The sequence below is a fragment of the Dermacentor albipictus genome, chromosome 7 (genome assembly GCF_038994185.2).
Source record: "Dermacentor albipictus isolate Rhodes 1998 colony chromosome 7, USDA_Dalb.pri_finalv2, whole genome shotgun sequence".
Lineage (NCBI taxonomy): Eukaryota > Metazoa > Arthropoda > Arachnida > Ixodida > Ixodidae > Dermacentor > Dermacentor albipictus.
In genome coordinates this window covers 88,957,459-88,971,884 of record NC_091827.1, presented here as the reverse complement: position 1 = coordinate 88,971,884, position 14,426 = coordinate 88,957,459, and the positions used below count along the sequence as shown (strand labels likewise).

Sequence of the window (14,426 nt, the reverse complement as noted above, 5' to 3'; positions counted from 1 at the left end):
AAAAATATTCCAGTTGGGAGCAGTACCGTGTTCATAGGCAGGTGGCTCATTAATGAGTGCACTGATATCACTCCGCTTGCATATGTGACGGATTTGAGAAAGCAAACCCTTCCGAAAGTCATCCTGTTTGAGTGCAAGTGGAATTTATATGTGGCGATTAACTGGCGGATGTTGCATATAGACCATAGGAGATGCTAGTGGAGGACTCCAAGGAGACTGGGAAGTCTGTGTACTTTAATGCCGTATATAAAGGCAACCTATGTATAATAATGTCGTAAAGCTCTGCATAACGTTCTACGCAAAAGCACCACACAAGACATTCATTCTATGCAATACTGTCACTCACCTTTCGGAGGGTTCCTAACGCGCTGCCTCTCGCGCTTTCGCGGTAGCTCTCGTTGTGAGTCTTGTACCATCGCAGCAGCATCATCTGTGTCGGAATGTTGCATGTCTGCAGACACCTGCCCAGTGTGGGTAGAGAGCGGGCTCTCGATCGACGTTAGCAGCTGAGATGCTGCTGACTCACCGCGGGCTGCAAAAAACAGCAGTGGAAAAATAATCGTAATGCCACTGCTATGGTTAACTTTTGCAAGCACCACAACCGAATGCAAAAAAAATCATACTGCTGCCAGACGGCATGCTGGCACTGGCACGACCGCATCGTTCACACACACACACAGGCGCGCACGCACGCACGCACACGCGCACAGACAAACGACTACACACACAGGCGCGCACGCATGCACGCGCACGCACGCGCGCACAGACAAACGACTGCCTTTAAGTGGCACATAACATTATAATTTTCCCTCTACGTGCAACTTGTCGTGCTCTTTGAGGCTGACAGGCAAACAGGTCATCCCTCTCAGTGCACACAACAACCATTCGAGATATTCGGCAATTATATTTTCATACCAGCTTTAGAAACATCATCCTCATGCTATTCGCTACAAGGCATGCTACTGCTGACGTGCAGTATGCATTCTGCCTTCGCGACTCGAAGGGAACTGTACTCGATTATGAGTAAGCATGATTACAACACTTGCCATTCATAAGTCCGCCGTCTGCCCGGCTTCCCTCAGCGTTCATCAGCTCCAATGCTGTGTCTCTCGCATGCTGCGCGGCGCGCATTTCGGCAGCAGCCGAAAACGGTGCCGTCAGCACCGCTTTGCATGCCGCCGTAGCGCTGCCTTTCCTGAGCGCTGTTTTCAGCGTGTGCCCGAACTCCCGTACCATGTCTGAAACTTCCTGCAGCAATTGGTGCAGCTCATTGTACTGCTCTTCTGTTCCTGATCTGAGAAGGAAAGCGCAAGATGGGTAATGTGATCACGAATGCGAGCCCAAATCAGGATACGGACATACACACTTACTTTCGCAGGTTAACGCTGGCCTGTTGTCGAAAATATCCCACGAGAAGGTCCACTCTGTCGCGCACTGCACGGTGTGTGAGCTCGCGCCCCATTGCCGAAGAAACGTTTTCCCTAACTTGCTCCCACAAGCGGGTGTTTTCGAATGGGTTCGTCGCTACCACTTCGCGAAGAAGACATAAATCTTCTTCAATGCGGAACCTCTTTCGAGGTTTGCGGCCTGTGAGTTCTGCAGACACTGTCGAAGCACATGTTGCACCGGCGACTGCCATATTGGAATCCGCTTCTTCCCCGACGAAGCACGAGACCAGAATGCTTTGCGTGAGACGCGCTCGCGAAGCCGCTCCGCAAAGACGCCGCGCAAGCGGAAGGGAAGTGCCGGTCCACTTGCGCGCTCCCATCTTAGCGTGTTGCGCATGCGCAGTAACGCTCGCGCCTCCTCGCTAAGCGGAGCGGAAGGGCAAATACGCCCTGCTAAAACACTCTATTAGCCTCACAGCAGAAAGAACGTTACGACCGCTGCCATCGCGATGTTAAGTTCGCACCATGTGCTTGGGCGCTCCTCTGGTCACCATATCGTCGGGTTGGCTCTCCCAGAAGCTTCTCTCTCGCTACACAGGGCCTTATGAAGTCTAACGCCAAATCAGCGACGTCAATTACGAGGTTTCGGCGCTACAGTTTGATGCATCCTCAAGTCAGGCGCCTGTCGTCGTCGTGCACGTTTCGCGGCTGAAGCCATACTTCGCTGGCAATTCTTCGCCTGCCATGAGCCGAGACGGCGCTTCGCCACCCGGGGGTCCTGTTACGGAAGGATGAGAGAAGAGAGAAGAAGAAGATTGGAGACGCTGGCTGCTGCGTGTTGGTGGTCAGCCAACTTAGCTGTTCCGACACATCCTGTATATATATATATATTGTAAATATTGTTTTTATATACTCGCAACTTCCTCGTAACAAATATGAAGTGCTCTAGGCTTCTGCCATGCATGCAGCAAATGCAATTATGAACAACGCATAACCTTTTTCCTTGCTCCTTTTCCGTCCTTTTGGCAAATCCACCAAAACGTTCCTGGGGCGCTTCTCCATGTACGCTTCCATCTCCTCCATCGATTCTGCAGATAATAAAACGATGTGGGATGCAACCCAAATACACACAGACACAGATATCCTACAAGGCCTAGTTGAATAATGTTCCTGGAAGCACGACAACGCCGTGACAATGCAAGACGCCACCTTTAGGAGGCTCTACAGCCCTCTTGAAGAACGCCTACGTCAAATGCTCATGACGTGACTGTTGTGCGATAGCGTATATTGAAAATTACAGACTCCAAGTGAATGCACATAGAGGTTATGCTACTGCCATTTTCGAGGCGTATGAAAGGTCTAGAGAAAAAAAAAAGGCATATGAAAGGTCTGTGTGAAAAGGTCAACACAAGCTGCTTCCCGACTTAAGTATGTCACTGCGACCGCTGCCTATACATAACGCACGCTCTTCGATCCATGACATCACTGTGAAAGGGTACGAATGGAGCTTGATGTGTCACTTACCAGTGAAACACAGGATTCGTGCTTCATAAAATCTTCGTCTGTGCGGTCGTCTCCAGGCCAGTAGACGCCGCACATTTTTGTCGGCTCGAAAGCGGCAACGTTCCTAGGCTTGAAATCGCTTATTGCGCAGTGCTTCACGACATCCGTCTTACCATCGAACTTGTATTGCACAAACGCAAACATGCTGCAAGCAGTGCTGGGGAGGTTCCTTGGCAATGGAATCTCCTTGGGGTGTCCAAAGAAGTAGCTGTCAAGCGGCTACGGAAGCAGACACTTCTAACAATTCAGTGATGGTGACCTCTGAAAATTACAAGGGCAAAGCCTCATTTCACAGTTTATGGGTTCACAGTAAAAAAATCTATTCGTTACATTTACATCGCACCTCCAGGCTCTGTTGTGTTAAGTTTAAAAAAAAAGCTAGTGCCCCTTCACTTGTCTTGTCACGAAACCACAATGCTTATCTGTGTTACGTACATTTCCTTTAACGCTGGGCACCTAGTACTTCCAGGTCATGAAAAACATGTGCATTATCAATGTAACCTTGCAATCTTGATGGGAAAATGCAAGCAGGATAGACTGATTGTCTGGGGATAATATTTACCCCAAAGGTTGTACATATCTTTAGAGCGACAGAAATAACTCGAGAATCTAGTACAAAGATTAGAACAGAAATAAACATTTGTATGGGTCCACTTGGGTATCGCGATGTTGAAGTACTCCCGAAAAGCATCTTTTATCCTCAAAACAAATGGTATGGGGACAAAAATGAGCAGGTGTATGCATATCTCCAGTACACTGCTAAGAACGTATAACTGATGTCCAATCATTTTCCCACTACAGTGGGAAAATGATTGCAGAGGCAATTCGTTTTAATAAGCGGTCGCTCCTGCTTCATCAAAGCCCCTGCTTTCAGTGGCCTTTCATTTTGCATTAACTCTAAATGGCTGGACAAGGTATACTTACTTTAGAACCTGTGATAAATTATGGTGAATTATTTGTTTTGTTACTTATATGCTGGAAAGCCAGTATGCACATGCAGAAACATTGCTTATTCTCCTTCAGAACAATCGCCTCCCACGGTTATTCACTTTTAAGAATGCTTATACAGATATTCCACACTTTGGGCTGTGCCTGTACAACATGTTCGCTTCACAGTGAGAGTAAGATTTAACTGAGGAAAATCGGCGAAGGTAGCTTGAAGTAACACTCTGCTAGCCTGTTGCTCTGTTCAGGGGGAACGAGAAGATGCGCGCACGCCAGCAAATGCATTGAAAACTTCTGATAAAATTCTACTTGCTCTTAGCATGAGTCAATGGTTAAATGTAATTCTAGCGTTGGAGAAACATTGGTTAATCCTTCTTTGATAAGAATAATTCATAACATGAAAGTGAAACATGTCTTACGACATTTGCCCATGAACTTCACTGTCTTTCTGCTGCACTTAACAGCATTTTTAATTGTCGCCATTCTAGGCGAAGCAGTAGGCGGCAATCGAACGTTAAAGGGAATCCATGTGATGAAACTGTTGTTACCGCAGACCATATGAGCACAACGCTGAGAGAATATCAAAGTAGTGCCATCTCCTGGGGTGCTAGAAAACGAGCCTCCTCTTTTCAAGACATTTCTGTGATGCTCGTACATGCTAGAATTCTTGGTGAAGCCTAGTAAAACATTTTTCATGTTAAAAGAAAGTGCAACACACCCTTCATCACCCTGAATATTTCTTTATTAATTGCAGCAACTCAATCTGGAAGTCAAGTTGCCGTTCTTCTAGCACTTTCCTCAAGAATATTGTTATATTGAGAGCCATATGGTAATACTCATCCTCTGCAGGGCAGGCCTGTAGGGTTTTGGACAGCTCACCCATTTCATTCACGATAGCATTTTCACTTGGCCTTCTCTTTCTTTTTTTTTGCATTGTTTGGCTTGCACCTCCCTGCAGACTTGGGGCAGCCGCTCCTTGTGCTGCTGAGGTCGAGGCTGGTGCTGTAGATGACGTCGAGGCTGATGTCATAGATGACGTCGAGGCTGGCGCTGGGGGTGACGTCGAGGCTGGCGCGAGCTGTGATGCTGACACCGAGCCTCAGAGATCAGAAATGTCTGATTGTGTATCGAAGTCTTGATCTTCGAACTGGGCAATGCCCATTAAAATTTTTTCCGCACTACTGTGCTGCTGGCTCACATTGAGTGGCTCACTTATATCCAGCTGCTGGCTCACCTCTCTTGGGCTTGCTGGCACTACATAATTGCCTGAAGTGCTGCACATAAAAAAGAGTACATGCTTTCTATGTTGTGACGTTTTATAACATTGCAATAAAACAACACCCGCCGTGGTTGCTCAGTGGCTATGGTGTTAAGATGCTTCGCACGAAGTCGCGGGATCGAATCCCGGCCACGGCGGCCGCATTTCGATGGGGGCGAAATGCGAAAACACCCGTGTACTTAGATTTAGGTGCACGTTAAAGAACCCCAGGTGGTCGAAATTTCCGGAGTCCTCCACTACGGCGTGCCTCATGATGAGAAAGTGGTTTTGGCACGTAAAACTCCATAATTTAATTTAAATTTTTTGCAATAAAACAAAATGAAACCATTTCAGTGTTTTTCTTGCTTTTCATTATTATTATAGCCTCACACATGGTAAAACTCTTATGAAAAATACTAGCACTTTCATAACGTTAATGTTGTCATTCACTACTGTGATCCCTATTTCCACGCATTTTGCAAAAGTGAGAAATGCAAAAGAAACACATAAGTAAAGGTGCATCCAAATATTTTCCTGCACATCAGTGTATCTGTAAAAGAAAATATACGTTGTAAAGTGTCTAATCGCAGTAAAAATGCCATACCAGAAGTAACTTATTAAATTAAGTTAGCAGTTTGTCATACATACATGAAACTAGCCATGCACATCTTATTCATGAGTTAAGGTAATGACTACGATCGAAGCGGCACCACATGCTATAACTTGGAGATGTAAAAAACCTTACCATTAGTTGTTGACAAGTGTAATTGCACTGTGATAACTGCGAAAACTATATAATTCACCGCCTAGGTACGTGGTATTTACAATGCAGGCCACCTGTATATTGCAGCTTGCTTGCATAAACGTGGAATTGGCAACTTTCCCCCTCATTTTTACTTCGGTGAGCAGGCGTGGGTATCAGCATAGCCAAAAAGGGGGATGTAGCAACACCGAGCACAACCCCCTCCCCACCACTCCCCTACCCTGATTAATTGCTAGACCCTGTTCCGCTCGTAATTCCTGGCTGCACCACTGGTGCACATCCAAGCACAGGATGACCCCCCTTCCTTTGTACGCGCCTCCACCGCAAAAACAATTTATTGCATCCTGAAATTCGCGACATTTAAATGCCCATTACTATCGTTCATATCAGTAGGCTTAATCAAGTATATCTCAAAATTATTAGCCGGTAAAAGGCTTACTATCTCGATCTACGATGAGGTTAATTGCCCTTTTGGAAGAAACAAGCACCCTAGCTCATCTCACTGACGTAAACGTAATCAAGGTGGGTTTTCTTTTGCCAGCAAAATGTTCGCAACAACAATAATGTCAAGCTTACGGTCTCGTCACCATGGTGTCTTTTAAAAACATCAGCAGCTCAAAAAATGGCCATGCAGTGTCGACAGACTCGACATCGTGAGCACCGGCGCCGCTCTTTTGTGCCTTGATGGAGCCGTTGCAAATGCGGCGAAACTTGTCCCGCAGCGATTTCCATCGCTTTTGGACCAACTCCAGTCCCACTGCACAGAAAAATGCAAGACTGCTTAGTAAATGGTTATTCACGTGGAAGCTGCAAAATCTCGTGCTTACCTTGGCTGTTGACATTTGGCGCAACAAATGCCGTCACTTCGTTCCACAGTGCCGCTTTCTTGTTGCGGTCCTTGTGCTGTTTGTGCGAGGCCATCCACAATGGTTGCCGACGTTGAACTTCGGCGATCAGTGTTGCATTATCAATGCAGCCGTCAAGGCTGAAGATTTCCGCGCCTGCCATAACAAACGCCGATCGAAACGCATGCAGCCAACAAGGAGGTGTTGAAGCAGCTTGCCCGGGCTTGCCTGAACGCCGCGCGAAACGTCGTTCCGGAAGTCACGTTGGCTCGCCCTGGTCATGTGAGGTGCGTCATGCTTCTGACGCTAGCGGCAGCTTCTGGCGCGGACGCAAAAATCCTAGCTGTTGTAGGCATAGAGTTAGTTGAACAACTCTAGAGGAAAAGCTGGGCCGGAAAAGTAGGAAACTCTAGGGCGCCGCCCTGTTGCTACTGGTCAATGTGGCTAGCGCAATTACTATTGAAAGAGCTGAAAACAAGTACAGGTCACCTCATGCTTTGTCATCTAAAAACGCATACCTGATGGCTTTATGAAGGTGGTGCGTTATTAAGTTTACATAAAGCGATCGCTCAGTCCGTGACTTATGTAACTCACGATGTACGCATTCATGCAATAAAGGATGACGCGAATTTCGGTTTCAAATCTGTTTTTTGGATGCGTAGTAGTTTCGTACAGCTTAGGTTTGACATGCGATCGCGCGTCGACATCGGACGCTATGGTACACTCGTGCCGTATGTGCCACCGAAGCCCCGAAGTGCTCTGGCATATACCTTCACATGTAAGTAAACGAATGCATCTCCTTGTTGAGTATATCACGTGAGTAGGCAGCTCTTGTGGTGCATCACAATCGTTTGAGAAGCGTCACATTAGAGCACTTTCTGCATGCGGAGCGGTGTTTTTATTTGCAGGTTTCCCTTCAGTAGGAAATTGCTGGACAGGCGGACCAGCGCACCGGAATTGTACTGGCGAAGCCACAAGCAACTCATAGAATCTGTTTAATTGTTGCACTTTGAACAATCATGCTTCTACAAAGGCCACAGCAGAAAAACAGGGGAGTGCCGAGTATTTCTGTACCACGAAGTAATCAAGAGGCGAGTGCCTAATGCGGACGAAATCGAGTGCATCGAGACGTAGAACGACAGAAAGCTGAGCTAGTTGGTAAGGATTCATTATGCAAAACAGAGGTGAGGCGTGCAGACAGGGCACATGAGTAGAGAAGTTGGCTGCGCTCGTGTTGTTTGCTTGTAAATACTCTACTCTTGTGTCCTGTCTGCACGCCTCACCTACGTTTTGCATAACGAGTGCATCAACCTACATATTGATAGCGTAGGCGTTTTATTAACTGTGCAATATTTTCAACACTTCCTTGCATGCCATATCATGTGGAATATCTTTTCTGGTCACAAATTTGTGCAGCGAATGTATTTGCATTATCGACTCCGGGCCTGTGGGACGGTTCACTCGCACTTGATGCTGAGTCTTTTACACGTATCCATAAACTGCAGATATGCACATCAGATCCCTACGAGCATTTTCAAAATTCAATTATTTTAGGCAACAGGCACATATGCAATACTGACATAATCTCAAATACCACTAAGCAGCTGGGACACATTTTTGTTGACCATACTCGCAGGTAAAAAAAATTGGAGGACGCTTAAGCTTCGCCTTCAAGAGTGGAACGCTGTCGCGTTCCACTCTTGAAGGCGAAGCTTAAGCGGTGTAGCCGACAGCCCACTGTCTTACACCCGCCAAGGGGTGTAAGACAGTGGGCTACAGGGCAGCCATCACTTACGAGGCACCCCGCATCGGACGCGGTGAGCTCCGAGCCATATGGTCGAGCAACGCGGCGTTCGGCGCAGCAACGAAACGTGCGCCTGAGCAAGCGGAACGAACCGAAGAACTCGGTATCTCGGAGGGGGAAATGATGCACGCCAGCCAAACGTCGTGATCGGCACGGGCAGAGAGATAGACAGATAGCGATCTAAAGAAAGGAAGGACGTTTGATTCTGCAGAGGGAGCAAGGCGAAGCGTTGTCAGGGGAGAGGGAGTCGGGGCCGCGAACCGCCTCGCACCGGTCCTCGCAGCTCCAATGCGCGCGTGGCGCGCCATCTGTCGGGGCAGCGCCGTACATAGAGAGGAGGGGGTCTTCTGTGTTTGCCGCAAGATGGCTCTGCGTGTGCGGAAAGCGCAGAAGAAATGCAGCGGAAACGCACTTCGCTACTCGTGTAATTGCGACTTCTGTAAGTTACGTGTTCATAATTACCGATATACACCGCAGTATAACTTTCCACGGCTCGTTTCGAAGGCAACACCGCATTCACTAGAGGCGCGTTTGTACCGCTTGGAAGCATCGAACTCGTCGCTGAGTGGTAGCGTCTCCGTCTCACACTCCGGAGACCCTGGTTCGATTCCCACCCAGCACATCTTGGAAGTTGCTTTTTATTTATGGAGTGCCTGCCGTGATTTATCGCTCACGGTCAACGCCGCGGACGCCGTCGACACCGGCTTTTCTGCGACACGAGCTCCTTAACGCTATCGCGTTAATAAGTAGCAACCTTGACTGCGGGTGTATCACCCTAGTCTCAAAGAAAACATTTGAGGGAAAGCGACAGGCAATGTGAACAGCCACTTCTCCATGTAAACGATACTCTTTCTCTCGGATGACTCCTACGCCTCGCCACGCCAGCACAGTTGTGCACAAAGATGCCGCGGAGGCACGTGCAGGTCAGAGGCAAGAAGCAGTGGCACTGGTGTCGACATTCACCCAATTTATTTTTCTTACACTGAGGCAGCCAGCACACCTCGAACAGCCACCCTGACTGTGGGTGTGTCAGTAGATTCCTGTTGTACATATGCTAATAATAAACTTCAGTAAACTTGAACTTGATAGTAAACTTGAAGGCAAATGGGACATTGATGCATTATTTTTTGAACATTTATTGTACAGATACAATATATTTTATACTTTGCAGTGCTAATGAGCGTATTTTGAAGCTTTCTCCAATATTTCGCACCTTGAATTACGCATGTGTTGGGTGGCCCTCAATGCAGTTCATATTGTAGCAGCTGCTTTGTCTGTGTATCGCACATTGGCTTAAGCTCGTGATATCTACATACTTCTCTCACATATACGAAATAAAATTTTATGTAGTCCTCAGTGTTACAACAAAAAATGAAAGTAAACAATGCGATCGTGCAATTGTGTTTATTACAGTGATTCCTATGACAGTTACTGACGAGTTGACAACTTGAACTGGTCAATCCGTCCGGAGGCTATGATCCGTCATGGCAAGGAATTGTATGTATACATTAAAAAAAGGGGGGGGTATGTGTGTGTGTTTGCAGTGGGGGTATAGGATTAGGGCGGTACGAAAAAATATACCAACACCGTCCTCTAGACCCATTCCGTTAAGGAACCGTAACAATGCGTATTATGCTTAATGTTCATAGAACCAACTCTGATATTACTACACACGCCAGGCGACGCGAGCTACATTTGCCATGACGCATTCGCGACTGCACCGGATGCCCTCCATATTATTCTCGTTAATCGTGCTCACTGCACGGAGGCAAAAGAAATATCATGGGCGCAGGTGCCTTTAAGGTATCTCTACCTTGCGAGGCACTGCTGCGCGTGCCAGGGGAGCTGTCCGTGCGAACACTCCCTGGCTCACACTTGCCTCGGCAGCCCCAACCTACGTACCGTTCTGCTTCGAGCTTTGATCCCCCCACTGTCCCTCGGGTGCCCTGGAGTTCCTGCGCCGCCTGCTTTATTATAATCTCAGGTGCTCTCCTGAGACTTCCGTTTGTCGGTTACATGTGCCCTACAGCTGGATCAGTACTTATAATAATAAAAAAACCCGATCTATCGTCGCCACGATAGATCGCGAAAGCGGCTTTTGCAACATACCGCGCCTGTGCGAAGAGAATTACGGAACGCCAACGAGGAATCTGACCACAGCTTCGAGCTCGTAACCTCGTCGAGTGTCAGTCCTGCAACAGGCGTGACCCCTGAAAACCGCATACCGCCGGAAACTTCAACACGATCATCCCTCGGTTGCATAACTGCCACCTGTACGGCCAACATGGACCACACCCACACCGTCCCGCAACATACATTAAAGAACAAACTTATAAAGCCCAAACACATGGCTGCACGCACACATCACGACACTACAAACGAGACGCCATGCTGCTAGGCTGCTACGGTTGCCGGATTAAAACTGACTACTGTCACCAAGTCTAGCAAGCGTCTCAGGAGCTGGCAACCTCGGCGCGTAGCAACATGGCGGCGCTATTGCGGTTCCCGATTTCAGTGCATGGGCCCTATGGATAGCTTGTCGTCTAGAGTCAGTATGTAACTCTATGGTTGTAGGTCTCCACGCCGCCGCGCGTCGACACGCGAAGCAGCCTCCGCTCTTGACGCCGTACGCGCCCAGACGTGGTGCGGCGCGTGCGGCCGCGTAGGAACGCGGATGTCTGGTTGAGCCTTTATAGCGTCCTGATCACCCGCACCGGTGCGCGCCGACCGTCCTCGATCACCGGAAGCGCACCCTGTTGGAGCGGTTTTCCGTTGCCCCGTCTCGCACCTAGCAAATCGGCGGTGCGCCGGGGTGCAAACCCAGCATGTACTGCGCGACGCGCGCGCGCACTGCCGACTGCAGACCCGCGGACGCTCTCGCCCGATAGCTGCGGTTGCAACGGAGTTGACGGAGTTAGCTAGTGGAGATGTCGGCAATGAGAAAGGAAGCGCTGCGAGTTGCTGCAATCTATGAGCTTTTTTTTCAAGTTCGTCTGACAGCAAAGACGACGTGCTGATTGACCTCGTCCAAAAACAATGTGGTGAAGAGCGGCCGAAAGTGGACAGGTTCGTTGAACGTGTCGTCAGGCGCCTCGACGACACCGGAGTAAGGAGCCTGTCTATTTGCAATTGTTTACTGCTGCCAAAGCATTGTGTAAGGCCACTGCAATGTGAGATGTTGTGTCGTTTACTTGCAGTTCAGGAAGCATTTCCGGGTACGCAGAGCGTCTGCTACCGGCTGATTGTGGATTACGAGAACTTCAGTTTTTATCCAAAGCATCATGGGGGCTCACATCCGCAAAAATCGGCTGAAGAGCACGTTCTTTCGTTTCTTTGGTGAGTTGTTTGTCTCCGTTTGTTTCTAAATAATTCTCGTCGGGCACCTGCATGCGTGACAAGTTGTTTACTTCGTCAGGTTTGCAGGAAATAAAGCTACCGAGCGAGCCGTCGCCGTCATGTTTGGAATGGTGGAGAGCACTGCGAATGGTATCATCGAACGTGTGGCGGGCTTCTTGGACAGCATCAGCGCAGATGTGATGCGCTTCCCAGACATGCCTGAAAAAAAAAGAGCAGGCAGCGCCAAGTTCCAAGAAGTAAGGTGACGGTGTTGTCATAAATGCTTTTATGGGGCAGTTGTTTATTTAAACCTTTTTTTTAAATATTAGAATCCAGAGGAGTTTGTTTCTGGACCGCTGTTTGCTGCTTGTTATGCATCCCGCAGCATTCGAAATTTCGGTAACAGAGGCCCTAGTTCTTTCCTCTTCAAAGATGAATTTCAGAAAGGCGCTACAATTAAAATGGCTTACAACTAAACCATGCCATGGGCTGTTAACTTTTGACAAATGCTCTACGTGTCTGTGGGAAACTGCATATGAAGTCGAATTGAAAATATATAGAAAAAGGAATAATATGAAGCAAATGCATTTTAAGTGCAAGGTTTAATCCCTCCTTTGCCCTGCATGCTTTGAATTCTAATCCATCCTCAGGCCAACAAGTTTTATGGCAACAGTCTCGTCGTGTTTGCTATTTAGTCACCCACTGCTTTTATTCTCTGATGAGCACTACCTGTGCATAGTGTAATCACAGGTAATACCTCTGTCACACGGGCACATTTGGAAGGCCTTCCAGTCAACGGCCTTCGAAACGCCACAACTCTATCGGCTCAAAGGAGTTGTCGCGCTGCTACACGACAATTTTGAAAGGCGGTTGAGTGGTTCAGGCGTTTCTCGCGAAATTGTGTGGCGCTGCGGATCTTTATTGTCATTTCCATGTAACGAAAACTTAAACAACATTAAAACCATTTAAAAGCACTATAGTTTCTTTTATGTTTGTTTATACATTAAAAATGTGTTTATACATTGCCATACATATATGTTTAGTTTTTAAGTTGTTGAGTAGTGAAACTGCGGCAACGTTTGCGCCGCTCGATGCGGCTGCCGTATTGGTGTGTGTGCGCACATGTCAAGTGGCAAAAACACTTTATTGAATAATCAATAACACTCATATATAGTATTTTCAGAGCATTTGGTTTGATTTGTTCTTTCTAACCGTGAGTACGGGCACACTGTGAACGAGAGGGCATGTTCGCGCTGTTTCCGTTTCCGTTGCTCAAAGGCCATTGAGATTTCGATAGAGTTGTAGGGTGCTCCGTTGACTCAATAGACTATTGACTCGGCGGCCTTCGAAACTGCCCGTGTAGCAGCTCGAACTCGACTTTTGAGTCAACTGACTATAGGTTGGAAGGCCTTCCAAACGCCCGTGTGACACGAGTATAAGGTATTTACCCAGCGTTAATTTTCTCCTTGTATGACTGGCCATATTGTGGTTCTTCACACACACATTTTAGCAGCTTTTTTCTGCATGTTGTGTATATAAAGTTAGTTAATATTGGTATTTCAGCTTGCTAGAGAAAGTAACTGGGAAGGTAAATTCAAAACCCATTATTGTTTCATTGGCTTCAGATTTCAGGTTTTCCAAATGTCTTAGGATGTATTGACTGAACATACATAGAAACGAGGTGCCCAGCCGGGAAGATTTCCGCAACATGAACAGGCATGACAAGAAGTCATACGGCGTTCAGGCAATTTGCGGTGCTGATTGCAAGTTTGTGCATGTGTTCCTTAGCCCCACAGGCAAGATGTACGACGCTGACACATTCAAGCGCAGTTTTGCTTTAGATAAACTGCCAGGAGTTGGTGAAGGCAAGTATCATCTGCTTGGTAATGCGGCCTTCCACTCCGAGAATATCTCCTGACACCATTCAGGGATTATGATTGCCTGACCCCTGAATGTAAAATGTAACTTGCGCTTGAGCCAAACACGGGTACGCATTGAAAATGCTTTTGGCCTGCTGAAAGGACGTTTCAGGCAACTTTTGTACTTGGAATTGTGGACGGTAAAGAAGGCCACACTGTTCATTCTTGCATGCTGCATACTCCACAACATGTGCATTGAAGGAGGGGACAATGACCTTGACTATGAGGATGTCGGTACCGCAAATGCCAGCAGGCCAAACCCGATTGACATGCTAAATTCTGTAGACTCAAAAACAGAGAAAAGCGCTGAAGCAGCTAGAAGGAAAAAAAAACGGAAGCAAATTGTGCGGTACCTTCAGACCATTCAGTGAGCCACGACTATTTAGCACTGAATCTGGCTATTCATAATTTTTTTTCAATTTAGCTTCATAATGTCCTCCATACCTCCTTCCTGGCCGTAAGAAAAATAAGGGTTCATTTCAGGTTCACGTTATCATTTTCAAGTGGCAATTTTACATTATTGATATTAGCGTGCAGCATGAGAATAATGCAGGCAATTTAATATAATATCTTATTACATTATGGTTACATTTCATAGTGGTGAC

General features: G+C 47.3%; 1 long non-coding RNA gene and 1 pseudogene across 2 annotated transcripts in view; both read left to right on the top strand.

The window, feature by feature from the left end:
* The window catches only part of LOC135916761 (uncharacterized), a 200,980-nt gene that overhangs the window by 160,699 nt on the left and 25,855 nt on the right, over positions 1-14,426 (top strand). The gene's annotated exons all lie outside the window — the stretch shown is intronic.
* LOC135916763 (putative nuclease HARBI1) lies at positions 7,478-14,192 on the top strand (annotated as a pseudogene).